At 41.1% G+C, this 14,972-nt stretch overlaps 1 pseudogene; it reads left to right on the top strand.

The window, feature by feature from the left end:
* The first annotated feature begins 6,402 nt into the window (after window positions 1–6,402).
* LOC148511370 (5S ribosomal RNA) lies at window positions 6,403–6,520 on the top strand (annotated as a pseudogene).
* Window positions 6,521–14,972: the final 8,452 nt, after the last annotated feature.

Below are 14,972 nucleotides of genomic sequence, written 5' to 3'. Positions count from 1 at the left end.
TGAGATAGTGGGGATTATCCCTCTGTGTTCTAATGCCCATTAAACAATTTCCTGCCCTGCATGTTTAATCTTTTAAATATGTACATATTGGCTTTCATTAATCTCTTTTTGAGAGACAAATATCTACAATAAAGTATTAAAAGCATTAGCAATACCACAACCATATACAGTACAGAAGAAAAAAAAGAATGATGTAACTCAATGTAACAAAGCTTTAACAGAATAATTTTGTATTCGCAGCACTAACAGTCTTTCAAAAATAAAGTAACTCACACACTAAACTCAGGAAAGCTGACTAATACTCCTTTTATTCCAAAGTTCCGGGTCTAACCCAGAGGTTGGAACAGGTTTCCAATCCAGATCAGAGCCGTCACTGCAGACCTGGCTCTTCCGGCGTTGACGTGGACACTTTAAGATGACGTGATCTCCAAGCGCCACTGAAGCCAGCATGTGCTGCGAAACGGGTCATCGTGACCCGGAAAGCGCCATTTACACTGCAGGGTGGCACAAGAATGACTCATGGCCAACCCTGAATATCCGAGTTGGATCCATTTATACCGAAAAAAATCCCTGGTTGATGTGCATCAACCCGGGATTTTTAGCTTGGTATAAAAGGGGTATAATAATACTTTCAGATAAATCAGTCTGCTTTCTCCAATTGCATTCAATTTGCAATTTTGTAAAATATGCATATGTGATGGGCATATAATACAAAGAGCATCAGTGACTACTATATAATACTGATAGCATTAGTGACCGACATATAACACAGAGATCATTAGTGACGATCCATACTCAGGCCGGCCAAGAGCCGTGGCGGGCCCCGGTAATAGGGGGCATGGCCTAATAGCGGGAGGCGTGGCCATGCCCCCTTGCCGATAGAAAGCAGCCATGAGCAGTCTCCAAATGCAGCTCAGCACAGGCTGTGTGCTGGGCTGCTGTGAGGGGGGGGGGGGTGGCGCCAGACCCGGGCCCCTGCCGGGCCCCTCAGAAAGCCTGGGCCCGGGTAATCTGTACCCGCTCTCCCCCCCTCTCTGCGCTCCTGTCCATACTAACCAGTGTTTTTTCAATTACTTTACAAAATCCTTCAATAATTAATAATTAATCCTTCATCAGAAAAATTAACTAATACAGCATCACAGTAGCAATCCAGTTCTATATAATTATTTTAATAAACCCCATTAAAATTATTACCTTTATAATCCACTTTATCATTTAGCCCCAACATTCTCAAATAGTTCCATTTTGTGTATTAACCCCATAACTACCTCCCTCAGTCTCATTTAAAAAACCATTCACCTTTATTAACCCCTTATCCCTCTAACTATGATGACCATAATATACAGTCAGGTGCATAAATATTGGGACATTGACAGAATTTTCATATTTTGGCCTCTATTCACCACCACAATGGCTTTGAAATGAAACAAACAAGATGTGCTTTAACTGCAGACTTTCAGATTTACTTTGAGGGTAATTACATCCAAATCAGGAAAATGGTGTAGGAATTACAACGGTTTCTATATGTGCCTCCCACTTTTTAAGGGGCCAAAAGTAATGGGACAAACTAAACAATACTAAATCTAACTTTCACTTTTTAATATTTTGTTGCAAATCCTTTGCAGGTAATTACAGCCTGAAGTCTGGAACGCACAGACATCACCAGACGCTGGGTTTCATCCCTGATGATGCTCTGCCAGGCCTCTACTGCAAATGGCAGTTTTGTCTTCATCAAGTGAAATGCATGCTCAATCGGATTCAGGTCAGGGGATTGACTTGGCCATTGCATAACATTCCACTTTTTAGCCTTAAAAAACTCTTTGGTTGCTTTTGCAGTATGCTTCGGGTCATTGTCCATCCGCACTGTGAAGTGCCGTCCAATGAGTTCTGAAGCATTTGACTGAATATGAGCATATAATATTGCCCGAAACACTTCAGAATTCATTCTGCTGCTTTTGTCAGCAGTCACATCATCAATAAATACAAGGGAACCAGTTCCATTGGCAGCCATACATGCCCATGCCATGACACTACCACCACCATGCTTCACTCATGAGGTGGTATGTTTTGGATCATGAGCAGTTCCTTTCCTTCTCCATACTCTTCTCTTCCCATCACTCTGGTACAAGTTGTTCTTTGTCTCATCTGTCCATAGGATGTTCTTCCAGAACTGTAATGGCTTTTTTAGATGTTGTTTGGCAAACTCTAATCTGGTCTTCCTGTTTTTGAGGCTCACCAATGGTTTAAATCTTGTGGTGAACCCTCTACATTCACTCTTGTGAAGTCTTTTCTTGATTGTTGATTTTGACACATATACACCTACCTCCTGGAGAGTGTTCTTGATTTGGCCAACTGTTGTGAAGGGGTATTTCTTCACCAGGGAAATAATTCTTCTTTCATCCACCATAGTTGTTTTCCATGGTCTTCCGGGTCTTTTGGTGTTGCTGAGCTCTCCGGTGCATTCTTTCTTTTTAAGAATGTTCCAAACAGTTGATTTGGCCACACCTAATGTTTTCGCTATCTCTCTGATGGGTTTGTTTTGATTTTTCAGCCTAATGATGGCTTGCTTCACTGATAGTGACAGCTGTTTGGATCACATATTGAGAGTCGACAGCAACTGATTCCAAATGCAAATGTCACACCTAGAATCAACTCCAGACCTTTTACCTGCTTAATTGATAATGAATTAACGAGGGAATAGCCTACACCTGTCCATGAAATAGCTTTTGAGTTGTTAGTCCCATTACTTTTGGCCCCTTAAAAAGTGGGAGGCACATATAGAAACCGTTGTAATTCCTACACCGTTCACCTAATTTGGATGTAATTACCTTAAATTAAATCTGAAAGTCTGCAGTTAAAGCACATCTTGTTTGTTTCATTTCAAAGCCATTGTGGTGTTGAATAGAGGCCAAAATATGAAAATTCTGTCAATGTCCCGATATTTATGCACCTGACTGTATATCCCCCAAACCCCCAAACCATAAATTACCTGTTGGAATTCTCTTTTGATCTTCTTGCAGCTACAGCAACATTCATTAGTGTTCATGCCGAGAAAGAGAGACTTGTAAATCTGCCAATAACATATCTAATCGCTGTGTTTTCCTACAGCATCACAAATATTCCTATGGAGAACAGTAATATGTTGCATGTTTTGCAATGCTTTTTTTACCTTCCTAAAATGTCCTGACTAACCGTATTCATGTGTGACTATTAGTTATACAGAAGACAATAGTCCTTAGTTGCCATAAGTTACCTGTTGGAATTCTCTTCTGATCCTGCAGCCGCAGCAGCGTTCATTAAGAGGCGACCTGTCAGGCAGGTCCCACCAAATGTGGTGAGGAGGAGGGAACATGCAGAGAAAGAGAGACAGGTGCCATGTCACCTCTTGCTGCAGCATGGGCATAACTACCATAGATGCAAGGTGTGCAGCAGCTATGGGGTACAGAGCTTAGGGTGGCTCATCTTTCTTGCCCTTGCCAAAGTTACATATATTACAGGTTGAGTCTCCCATATCCAAATATTCCCAAATACGGAATATTCCTAAATACCGAATGTTTTTGGCATGACTGAGATAATGAAACCTTTGCTTTTGATGGTTCAATGGGCCTGATTCAGAGCTGAACGCTCTGACCAGAGCACTCGCTCTGAATCAGGGCCCTCCTACCTTTTTTTGGAGCGTCCTCATGGACGCTCGCATAGCTGTGGGTTACCACCCACAGCTATAGCGAGCGTCCATGATGATGGTCGCGATGGTCTTGACCATCGTGACCATCGGGCCTGCGACGGAGACAATGTGGTAGGGACTCGCTGCCGCAAGCCCTGGAGTGATTTTGGCTCTATCAGAGCCAAAATCACTCCCACTGACATCACTAGTGATGTCAGTGGGGCCGGTTTAAGACGGTAGGCGTTCCCATGGGAACGCCTCCATCTGGCAGTGTGGAATCTAAATTATTACAGAAAGGTTTAACCTTTATTCCCACTTGTTCTTTCAATAGCTTCAACTGGAAAAAGGACCTGTGGAGATTGAATAGAAGTCTCAAACTCAAATAATTTTTTAGTAATTCAGATGTCACTTTACCATCTACTGACACCACTCCTTTCAGAACCAAATCATCTTTTGATCCTGCCTCTAACAATGCTTCCATCAAAAGCTTTATTAGATTGTTGGATTATGAAGTTTCCACACAGTACAAAGGCAGGCACTCCATACAGCATAATCTTACCAAAAACGAATACCAAGCCCTTATCTCTCTGAGTAATGATGACTCTATCATTATTCGGTCTGCAGATAAAGGGGGAGCTATCGTTATTCAAGACAAACAACAGTACATAAAAGAAATTTATCGCCAATTAGGCGACACGGAGACATATTTACCCTTAGGTTCTGATCCAGTGTTGAAATTCAAAAAAGAACTAGATGACTGCCTTGCACAAGCACTTTTGAATGGCATTATAACTAAAGATACCATGCAATTTCTTACAGTTGATAAACCCATTACTCCTTTACTCTACACATTACCAAAAATACACAAGTCTTTATCTGCCCCCCCTGGTCGTCCCATCATCTCGGCCAGGGACAGCCTGTACAGTAAGATATCGCAATTTTTAGATTTCTATGTACAACCGTTAATTGGTAAGGAACCCACCTTTTTAAAAGATTCTAATTCACTATTGGAAAAACTTCGCAATTTAAACGATCTTCCACAGGATTTACTTCTATGTACTATAGACGTAAACTCGTTATACACAAGCATTCCACAACAAGATGGATGTGATTGCATGGAATCTTTTTTGAAGTCACATCAGGATTATCATGGACCAAACATTGATTTCTACATATGTCTTTTGAAACAGACTTTGAACAACAATTACTTCTTATTCGACAATACATTTTTCTTGCAGAAGAAAGGCTGCGCTATGGGCTCGCATGTAGCTCCATCTTTGGCCAATGTATACATATTTTCTGTAGAGAAGGAACTTTTTTTGAATAATCCTGAGTTCAACAAGTCATTGGTGTTTTACATCCGTTACATCGACGACATTATGGTCCTATGGTCAGGAACTGAAACAGATTTTATTAATGCCATGACTCATATAAACTCCATGCATAACCACATCACGATCACGTTTGAACAAAGTTCCAGCAATGTGCACTACTTGGATATCAACATTGATTGGTCGGGGTCTCAATTTAGTACATCCGTCTATCACAAACCAACAGATAGCAATTATTTATTGCATGCACAAAGCCATCACCCTACTTCACTCAAAATGAGTCTTCCATATTCACAATTCCTAAGAGCACTCAGAATCACAAGTGATCCACAGCTTGCAGACAAAGAAATTGACAACATGATTGTAAAATTTATACAACGTGGATACAAACAGAAAGATCTTCATTTAGCTAAACAGAGAGCTATTGAACACAATAAACAGACTTCTGTACTTAATGTTTCCACATCGAAAAATACGAACACCATGTTATTCATTAACCAACATAACATCGCCAGTAAATTTATCAATTCTACTTCAAAACGCCTTTGGCCCATCATCAACACTGATGACTCTATTAAACCATTGAGGAATTCCAGAATTATGCTCGGATATAAACGTGGTAGGAACCTGAAAGATTGGCTAGTCCATAATGATGTAAATTATGGTCCGCGCAAAAGTGAACAGCATTTTCTGGCTAAAAAACCCGGATGTTACAAGTGCACAGGTTGTACCACTTGCAGCTTTTTAGAGACAGGTCCGGATGTCGCACATCCTCACTCAGGGAAAAGCATACCAATAAATCATGTTTTAACATGTTCCTCCAAATACATTATATATATGATCCGATGTCCTTGCAGTCTGGTCAACATTGGAAAACCAACATGCACAGCCAAAACCAGAATGGCTCAACACAGATCTGCCATAAGACAGGCCCTTGAAGGTAAAGAAATCGATCAGCCGGTGGCCCGCCATTTTAAGAATTCAAGACATCCTTTATCGAGTTTGGTATACAAATTCTTCGACCATATTCCACCCAACAAAAGGGGAGGTGATCGTGAAAAGAAACTTCTACAACGTGAGGTGTTTTGGATCCATAAGATGAACACTGTATCTCCTCATGGACTCAATAAACAATTATCTTTCTCATGTTTCTTTTGAAAATGAGACCACATTCATCATTTGTCAGAGTCTATTGACCCTGCAACCACTTACTGGGCATTTATTACCCATTATCCCATGTTCTTTCTTTGATGGTTTTACAATCTGTTTCGGTTTTTTCCAATTCCTCATTCTTTTCTTTGTTTATTTATCTTCTTTCTATGTTTTGTTCTTTTCTCATTTCCCTATGATCTTAGATGGTAGGTTCAGAGTGATCAAGGACTTAATAATCTGGATTGTATACATTTTTGTTACAGTCATACTACACTGGATACGCCTTATACCGTCAGATCTTGGAAGCTAAGCAGTGTAGGCCAGGTTAGTACTTGGATGGGAGACCTCCATGGAATACCTGGTGCTGTAACATACTGAGATCCTTAGTCGTCTCACATCTGTTCCATCCATCGAATATTTTCTGTCTCTTTACTTAGGTTGTTCTTTTTTCTGTCTTCTTCTCTTTATCCATATTGAATACAGATTTCTTTACCTTATTATTATTTTTGTTGGAGGGATTAATTATATATTCTCTTCACAGGTTGAATAGCTACCACTGGTGTGGTATGGACATTCATTCTTTTCGTAAGACCTGATGGATTTTGACTCACTATTGCTCTTTGACATCTCATATGGGGCATAGTAGTAAAACCTCGACATTGGGAGATCCACAATGTATATTGTAAGCATTTTTAACATGGTGTTCATTTGATGAACTCATGGTTTCAGCGGTCACTTCTAACTTCTCTTTGTTTTTTGCATCTAGACTTATTGAGCCATATGTTTTGCATATGCATAGCCTACTTAGATTTACTTAGTCAGTAGATTACTTTCCACAGTACATGGATTTCAGATCTCTTTGTCATCCTTACCCGGTGTTTCCAGAGTTTATAGTTTTTTCAGTTTATGTATATGTAAAAATGTGTGCACAGGTTCATTGCCGCTTTATTGTGAGTACTATGTTCACTATTTCATATATTTTTATTGTCACCACTATTGTTCATGAGCACCTATTGTCATGGTAACACCACTTCGTTTTTCACACATGATTATAGCCTGCCCAGGTACCCGCTTCAACACATAGGGGAGCATGCAGTTTGTTTATTTCATTGCATCTAATTGTGCTGTTTTTGTTCGCAGCGCTGATTACAATGGTTTCCTTAGTTACCGTTCACTGCATGCGCTATATTCTCTGTTACCACCCCCGTCTGACACACAGTAAACGGACCTTACTGGTCAGCTGAGGGGCTGGTCACATGATCGGCCTGACGCCTGAACGTAGTGAGCTCCGTTGTTGTGGAGCATCACTATGGCAACAATGCGTCTGATGGCCGCATCATCAAGAGGAGGCGGGTCCCGCTTTGATGACGTCACTTCATCCGGCGGGAGTCGCTGGGCAGGCTACACGTTTTGTCACTATGGGATGTATGCTGGTATATAGGTATGTACCTTTTCATTGTTCTATGGTTCTTGATAAAAGACGTTTGACTGAAACGTTGAACTTGACCTTGGGAGTCTGGAGTCTTCTTTGCAAGTCCTGTGAGTGCCGCTGTTTATTGCATATATATATATATATATATATATATATATATAAATATATATTTCACCATTCGGTGGTAAATAGGGGCCCTTACAAACTTTTGTTATTGGGCCTTTAAATACCTAGTTACGCACCTGCTGCAGCACTTGACCCCTGGTTTAGGGTACCCTAACCCTGTCTGGATGCTGGCGTTGGGATTCTGACCACCAGGATCCCGAGAGCCGACTTCCCATACCCAACCCATTTTGAGTTAGGTGTAGATCCAGCTAGAAGGTGCAATTTTGCATCTTGGCAAAACCTTACTATACTGCAGCTAGGCCAAATGTAAAATGTGCAGAGAGTTGAAAGGGGCTGTCGCCTAGTGTAATCATAATGTAATAATAAAGCAGCCCAGTATTAGTGTGCCCCATGCAAAAACAGGCAGTATTTTCTCTGGATGCAAAAAATAAATTTGCATTTGCAATCCTACACTGCAACATGATTTGTCTGAATGCCGGATTGCAACCTTTGCTACATTTGCTTCTAACTCTTAATAAGGCCATAAGAGTTACTTAAATCAAATACTTTTTGGCTGTCCAGGAGGCATAGTGTGTCGGGAGTGGTGACACAATTCCAGTCATCACTGCCCAGGTTGTGTAATTTGGCATGAATGAAAAAGCAAAGTATAACCTCTTGTCACATTGACACAACTCCTTTTATTAAATGAAGAAGGTGCATACTTCAGCTGGTGGTTTTTTATGTGTTTTAGGTGGAGAATTTCTTAAAAGCATTCTAAGCACATACAAGGTAAAACAATGCAGGAGTTTTTTGCGGTCATATATGAGTTAAAAAATAGACATAAGGAACTTGGGGCCTGATTCAGACCCGGACGCAAGTGGGCGTACGCTCGTCCGCCGTACGAGCGGAAATATTTAAATTAAAGCGTTCGTCCGTATGTTCGCTTGTAGCTAATTTTCAGCCCTATAGTCTCCCAACCCCTCCTCTAGCTTGTGACCATTCAAAATAGCGACCGTTCGTCTCCTCTTTGGTTGCTTTGGTCGCTCGCACAAGTCAATTCCGGAAGTGGGCCTGTCAGATTTCGATTACCTGCTCTTTCATTCTGCAAACATACTTTAATCGTTTCATGGCAATCAATATATTAATTACCTTAATTGCTATTCGCATGTTTTCAATCCTTTTTTTTTTTCATTGTCAATAAACTTTATTCTTGTCAGAGTGTGTCATTTTTACCGCAGAATACGTACGGTTTCACCAATGTTTTTTTTTTTACAAATTACATGTTTTTAGGATTGATACTATTGTTTTCCGTTGTTTTTTATAGGCATATTTTAGTACTTTAATTTGTTTATTTAAATTAGCTTACGCATGTCACTGCATCAAGCCTATCATAACTCACATTATATTTGTGAGGCTGTAGGTCACATGACTTATACAATAACAAATACAATGCGTTCTGTTAATTTGCAAAGTACATTAGCCAATCAAATTTTTTTTAGGCCCTTTATTAAAACTGTTTTGTGTAAAAAAAAACATTGCCATCATGAGAGCCTCCGCGTTTAGTAGGCGGGAGCTCCTGGTCCTCACCGAGGTTATGGATCAGAGGATCACGAGCCAGTCTCCCCCCATCACCAACCTCCGCAAATGTATGGCGTACGCGGAAGGTGTGCCGCCGCCTGCGCTCCTTTGGCTATCGCTGAAATATCGGCCAATTGGAGCGCAGGTGGTCGGATCTGCGCTGCCGCAGTAAGTGTATTTTTATTTATTTTTTTTGGTTGCCCAACCTGCGTGTGCATGTTTCCGGTATAGCCCTGTTTGTTGTTTTATGACATGCCTGCATGTGCATGTTTCCAGTCTAGCCCTGTTTGTTGTTTTATGACATGCCTGCGTGTGCATGTTTCCAGTTGTTTTACTGTTTAAACATTTTTGGTGTTGTACATTTGTTCACAAACCCCCCCCAAAAAATCAGCCTAAACTTTTTTCATCAATCATTTAGGGGCTGAGCGCAGACTCCTGCATCGCGGACGAAGGAGACGCTGGGCTCGTCCCCTATCCCCCACTCCCAGCCAAAACTCCTCTCCACAACCTTCCCCAAATTCCCCCTCCACCCTAGACCGCCCAGTACCTGAGACCCCTCCCTCACCCAATTTTCCCATCCCGCCAAATTCTACCTGCCCTCCCCCCCTCTCTTTTCATCATCCTCACCTCCCCCCATCCCTCTCTTTTCATCACCCTCCTCGCTGAGCCAGATCTCCCCTCCTTCTTTAGACCAGCACTGGCCCACCTCAGAGGAGGAGGATGTAGGGGCTCCAAGAGCCGGCATACAGATGACTGGTATGTTTCCCTTTTAAACTACTGTATGGTTGCTTTGTAATTTTTTGGTTTTTGGATGATGTTGTCTTTTTGCCTGTGCATTTCCAAATTTTTAAGTTTTTTTAATGGTTGGGATATATATTTTTGCAAGACAATGTCTTGGATGTTTACCACTGACACATATCACACATGTCCAAACACTCATACTTGTGTATTTCTAGTTTACTTCGCCCTTTTTTTGGTTGGCTTTTGTGTGTAATTTTTCTAGTTTGTATTTATACCATCTTTGCATTTGCCATTACTTTGTTTTTTTCAAAAAAAGTGTTTATTTGTTTAAACTATAGTCTGATTTTTAATTTGTTGGCAAACATCTAATGTAAGGTGTCAGTTTATTAATCCACACATTTTTTTGCCCACAGAGGACCAGAGGCAGCTGCAATCAATGCAGGCAGGATTGCAAAGCTTGCGGGCCCATCTCATCGCCATGTTTGTGGTCCTTGACCACATGTCGGCGGTCCTTCATAATTATTTTTTTGTTTATTTGTCCCCCCCAAATAATGTTGTTTCAAATAAAATTGCGTTGTATTTTAACAAGTCTCATTCCTTGTCTGTAAATATTAGATTGTTTAACCTTCCATAAGTCGACTATTGGAGCATGTTTTTTAAAGTACGGTAAATTAGATTGTAGAAAGCGCAAGTAAGTATGTAAGCTGGCACATTAAACACCTAACAATACCAATAGGTTTGTAGAATTACCAGCATTTTTTTTATAATTTTTTGGTGGGTAATGTAAATATTAATTCAAACCTGCTTAGGCCTAGTTTATAAAACATACTGTTTCACCATAATACCTTTGTTGTTTGTTTTTTGCCACAAAGCATGTTAAACTACTTAACAATTTAACACATTACAGGATTAGCCATTATGAAAGTTTGCATCTTTTGGCCCAGGTTACACGTGCTTTTAATTTACCAAGGAAAAGTCTTTTTAACGTCAAGCAAAAATTTAATACACACAAATAATAAACAGAAAGTGAATTGTGACAAAACAATTCACACAGTGAAAACACACGCCAAAAAACAAACAACACCCAAAATAAAAAATTACAAACAACACTCAAGAACTGTTGGAAGAAGGAGCAGGCCAACAAGAATCCACATATGAGGCGAAGAAATAATTGTTCCCTAAAGTTATATCCAATGTGGCCACATGAAGACAATTTTGGGGATCAGGTAGTAGGCATTGTTTTTTTGGGTAATTTTAGGGAATAAAAGACAAAAAAAAAAAAGAAATATTAAAATTGGCCATTAAAATCTTACATGTCTACATCGTGTCAATTAACTAAATGTTTTACAATAATCACCTAAAATATCTGGCCACCACATCATCGCGTATGGCCCCCCCACATACTGACCTCCAACCAACCTCAGGGGAGCCATCCTCAGGCAAGGCATCCTCTGGCTGCATTGGGACACCACTCCTTATGGCGATGTTGTTAAATATCCCACACAGGACCACAATTTTCGAAACCATATCCGGCAAATACATGAGCTCGCCACCAGAGCGATGGAGGCATCTGAATCGGCCTTTTAAAAGGCCGATACAGCGCTCCACCACCTGCCTGGTGGCTGTAAGTGTGGAATTATACTCACTTTGTGGCCCTGGTGTGGGAGCCAAATAAGGAGTGAGCAGCCAGGGCGTGCAAGGGTAACCACTGTCTCCTGTGAAAAAACAAAAACAAACATCAGGACCATTGTGTAACAAGCTTTGCATTGGTTGCCATGGAAGGTGTCAACTTACCCAGAAGCCATGCATCACCAGCTTGTAGGTTGTCTAATTTGTGCCAAATCCCTGATTGCCGGATGACGAAGGAATCATGTGCACTCCCGGGGAATTTGGCATTCAGGGACAGGATCTGGAGGGAGGCATCACATACCACCATTACATTCAGTGAATGAAAGTGTTTGCGGTTCCTAAAAATAGCCTCCAGCCTTGCTGTAGGCTGAAGTGGTATGTGAGTGCCATCCACAACCCCTATGATGTGTGAAAGCCAGCTATTTGGTAAAAATTGGCCTTCACCACACTAAGGGAACCCATATCCACTGGCATTTGAATAAAATGATGGAGGTGTTTAAAAATGGCCTCCATCACTGCCCTCAGGATCCTTGGAAAGGAGGATTGGGAGATTCCGGCAACTATTCCCACCATGGTTTGAAAGGATCCTGAGGCACAGAAATGTAACACCGACATTAATTGCGTAAGTGGTGGTATTGCTGTAGGACTGACAATTTGCCGTTCAAGATCACTCTCTATTAATGAGAGAGTGTCTAGGATGATTTGTGGAGGAAGATGGTATCGTCTTAAGACCTCATCATCTGGCATTCCAAAAAGGGTGACATGTGTTCTATATATCTGGGGCCTTGCACGCCTACGAGTCCTATGCCTGGGACGACCAACATCAACCTGAAATGGTAAGCCTGGTAGTTATTGTTTGAGACAAATGTGAACCAAAAAAACTACTTATCTTTTTCAATAAATCCAAAGATGCTTACAGGCCGAGGTATTTTCATGAGTAGAAAAACCTACATTTCAAAATTTAAAAATATATTTAGTTTTTTTTTTTTTAAAAAACTTGGATTCTAAACACATTTTTTTTCCCAAAAAATATAGAAGGGAGCACACATTAGTTAGGAAATGCACGCTACATTTAGAGGTAAAACATGACTTTACATTTTTTACACCAAAAAAACATTATTGTGCTAAATAGTTCGCATTTTTTACTGGTTAATAAGGAAACATTAGTGCGCTAAATAGTTTGCATTTTTTACTGGTTAATAAGGAAACATTAGTGCGCTAAATAGTTTGCATTTTTTACTGGTTAATAAGGAAACATTAGTGCGCTAAATAGTTCGCATTTTTTACTGGTTAATAAGGAAACATTAGTGCGCTAAATAGTTCGCATTTTTTACTGGTTAATAAGGAAACATCAGTGCGCTAAATAGTTTGCATTTTAAATTAAATACAACTCTAACTATATTTTGCTAAAGAGTACGTTATATTTCTTGTTAAGACATGATTGGTTAAATTCAAAATAAAAAATTACTATGCAAAACATATGCGAAGACCAACACATCGAAATTGTAACTTCATGAACCAAAAAAAACTTACCAAAAACCGACAAATAAGTCACAGTCCAAAAACGTCAATGGAACAATGCCTAAATAACTAAAAAAAAAAATAAGTACTAACATTTGGTTATTAGATCCATTATTTTTTTAAGGAGATTTTTAAAAAGACTTACTCAAAAAAGAACCAAAAAAGAAAATAACCAATTAAAAAAAAGCGAACGGAAATTTAAAAAGTCAGAAAACCAAAACCAATAACAAACTCCAAAAAACCGCCTCAAACCACAAACCACGCCAACAATCCACTCCTCCAAGATAAACCTCCAACATTCATCACCCGCCACCTCGACTTGAGTCGCACCAAGCCATAAATAGTCTTTATTTTTCGGCTCAAATTAAGGACGGATAATAGGATCGCACAATCAATGATGCGGACGAATAATGCTGACGCATGTATAAATACGTCACTGAAATTCACAAACGGTCTGCTGTAGTGAAACTTTACTCTCTAAAATGGCTTCAGAGCAGCAAAACACTGGCTAAGAGGCGCCCGGTAAGTATTTGTCTCTTTTGTATTAAAGGATTATTTATGCCAATAATTTTGGGAACGTTTGACATAAAAATTTGAAAAATGTTTTTTACAAAAGGAGTGGAGGATGCCATGTCAGAGGCTGCTAGGCCTAGTCGGCCTAAGAAACAAACAAAAAAAAAATGGCAGCCACAATTCACAAGAAAGGAGATGGAGGTTTTGGTCCAAATGTGCCATGACAACCTGCCACAGGCAGAAAGGAATATGGGTGCAAGCCAGAAGTGGAAAATGTGGGATGACATAGCCAGTGCTGTCAATAGGGTGGGTGAGTTTGACCGTGCAACCCGGGATGTCAAACGCCGGTACGTAAAAACTACATTTTAATAAAAAGTGGTTACAGGGCCAAATACTGCAGGAATAATGCAAACTTTTTCATCCACAGATGGAGCAATTTCATATATCGGCTGAAGCAAAAACTGGCAGAGAGGGCTAGGCATGCAAGGGGGACAGGTGGGGGTCCCACCCCTGTGTCATTGGAGTTGACGGATTTAGAAGAGCTGGCCCAGGGGTGTGTACAGGATGAGGAGGTGTTTGGTGTGTCCAACATGGATACGGACATGCCAGACTTTGCGGCTCCTCATGTTGTCCCAGGTAAATGTTGTTATGTTACCAACTCTGAAATGTGTTTGTGACAATATGTAGATTCTAATGTTACTCTTTTCTCATTTTTCTCACAGAGACACAGGCGGATGAGTCTGCTCCAGAGGGGAGCCTTGGCCGCAGAATTTCTGCTGGCTCTGCAGGGGAGGAAGCAGTAGATCCGGCTGGGGACCCTGCAGAAGCCAGTCCAGGGCAATCCCCCTCGCAGGCAGTGGCCCTCCTCACGGATCTCAATTTTAAATCGGATCACCACACGGAGATTCTGCTGAGGATGGACGCCAGTCTGCTATGGGTGGCGGAGGCCATGGAGCAAAATGCTGCGGCCAACGTGACCATTGCTCAGGCCCTGGCCGCAAATACTGGGGCCAACATCAGGATTGCAAATGCCCTGGAGCAGCTCATTCGCCAGCACATGGTGGAGCCGGCCTCCCTTCCTGCCGGAACATCAGGACCCTCCACCACTGGCACAACAACAGCCATCCCTCCAAATGTGCCTAGCCCTATGCCTAGTCCAGAGGCCCCAACATCTGCCTCTGGACAGGCCAGCCGAAGGACCTCCCGGACCCGGTCAGGCTCCCACCCTACCCCGGCCAAACGGGCCAAAAGGCGATGACATCACTGGCTAATTTTCCCACATTCCTTCTGTGCTTGCCCCATATTC

This window comes from Taudactylus pleione, unplaced genomic scaffold (assembly GCF_031769625.1).
Source record: "Taudactylus pleione unplaced genomic scaffold, aTauple2 ptg000309l, whole genome shotgun sequence".
Taxonomy (NCBI): Eukaryota; Metazoa; Chordata; class Amphibia; order Anura; family Myobatrachidae; genus Taudactylus; species Taudactylus pleione.
Note: the sequence above shows the minus strand (reverse complement) of the source record. Positions and strands in the feature narration are given on the sequence as shown.